This window comes from Trachymyrmex septentrionalis, unplaced genomic scaffold (genome assembly GCF_001594115.1).
Source record: "Trachymyrmex septentrionalis isolate Tsep2-gDNA-1 unplaced genomic scaffold, Tsep1.0 scaffold2, whole genome shotgun sequence".
In the NCBI taxonomy this organism is placed as follows: Eukaryota; Metazoa; Arthropoda; class Insecta; order Hymenoptera; family Formicidae; genus Trachymyrmex; species Trachymyrmex septentrionalis.
Genome location: NW_017305179.1, coordinates 340,668 through 342,802, shown reverse-complemented (window position 1 = coordinate 342,802; position 2,135 = coordinate 340,668).

Here is a 2,135-nt window from a genome sequence, read left to right as displayed (position 1 = left end):
TATATAATAACAGAACAATACGCAAGAAGAATAATTTAAAAGTAGAAATATACAAAAAGATTAATAATAAAATTTAAAAAAGTCAAGCAAGTATTATGTACAATTAAAAGAGAAAGAGAAAAACAGAGACGGAGGGGGGAGGGGCGAATTAACGACGTTTCAAAAAAAAGTTAAAGAAGAAGAAAGCAAAAGAGGTCTCCTTTGGAAAAAAGAAGTTTAATGTTACACTCGCCATTTTCAAGCATAATCGTGTTAGCCTCAGTGTCTTTATTTCCGCTTCGTATGCCCTCTTCTTCTTTCGTACACGAGGCATATGAAAGTCGCGTTCTAGTTTTTAAATAATCGCGCTTTTTGCGGAAACACGACCTGGACGAACGAGTCGGCAGCTATTGTGCGATTTATATTCCTCTGTTGTGTCCACATCGCCTGGTTCCGTCCATTCGCTTACGCGTCTTACCTCACTTTGGGTTCCCATAAGTGTTCCTCGTGCGTCAAGTGCACGTCGCTTCTTGTATATGTAGCCCGATCGCCGCTGTTACATTTTTGCGGAGTGCAACCAGGAACGTTCATTATCGAATATTCGCGAGAAAGAGAATTATCTTCTTTTTGTGTTGGATTAATTTAGCTTTTACAGTAACTTTTACTTTAAATAACGTTTACTTTCATATATATTTCTAATAAATTATATATACATACATATATTCTAATTTTAAAATTTATGAAAATGCGAGTCTCGAACACTAAAATAATTTCTTGTGCTGGATTAATTTAGTTTTTATCGATAATCTTTACTTTTAAGTGAATAATTTTTGCTTATATGTGTGTGTGTGTGTGTGTGTGTGTGTGTATTTTAATATTTGAGTCCATAGTAATTCTCCAACATGAAAATAAGTACTTGGCAGGAGGCTATCGCGTCTCTTGATGCGACATTCTTCCGTACGATATTAAAAGTGCTTGAAAATATTGCGTCAATTTAACATCGTGTCATTTTTAGATTTGCAGTCACATCTTTAATAAATTCAGCGTGCGTCACGTTTCTCCGGGCGATTCTTAAATCTCCTCGATCTTCCGATTTGCGGTCTCGTTATTCTTCTTCCCGCGGCAGGTGCCGGCTGTCGCGTGTCGCAAACGCGGCGCACTGCGAGCAAACACTTTACGACATACATGGTCGAGTTGTACGTGTGCACGTGCATCGATCCTTCGCGATCCGAGACGGCATCCCGTATGTGCTTGCAAATTGTCCGCTTCACGAGATCTCCCAGTGCAGTGCTAACTCCGTGCGCGTCCGCGCAAAATCGCAATCCTCCGAAGGTCCACCCCGACTCGCAACGGAGTTCCGCAACCCATTTTTTAACTGTTTAAACAGCCGAGTCTAACGGGCAATCTGCTTCTAACGAGCTGAATCACGAAGATTAAACGTTCTTTATGCGCCACGATGATATATAACTTTCGTTGCTCGCACGCACGTACGGGAGAGTAATATAAATTTCGCTCGACCCGCCAACAAAAGTTCAGCCCGCAAGAGTCGACCGCGCAGCTTCGGAACTTGCCGTAATTAGAAAATATTACTCGAATTATTTTCCACGTACACACAGCGTATTCACATCATTTTCGAGTCAAATACGCTGTTAAATTTGCAATGCCAAATTACAAATACCTAACTTGAGTTATTTTTTATCATTTCTATTATAGGTTTCTTCTGCTATCTATGCAGTATATTGTTTTATTGCAATATATTAATTTCACTTATAAAACGATGGAGTCAAACAATTCAACTAAAAAAGAAATATTAAATTTAGGTTAATATTTACCAACAAGGAAACCCCATGGAAATTATCATCCCGATTTTGATGAATTTTGAATATATTATTTTCTAGATAAATATAAGAGATGTTGCAACTCCTAAAAGAATACGATTGGAAAAACTCTTATAAAAAAATATGTGTCCCTTATTTTTTTTTCTAGAAAACAACATCAGCTCAAAGCTCATTAAAATCGGAGAAGGACACTTGGCTTTCCTTGTAAGTGTACACGTTATTTACTTTGAGATTTACATTTTGACATACATGGAAGTTAAGTTATTTAACTCAAAGAATTGGGTTACTCCTTAACTCCTTTGATTATAACGTCGACCA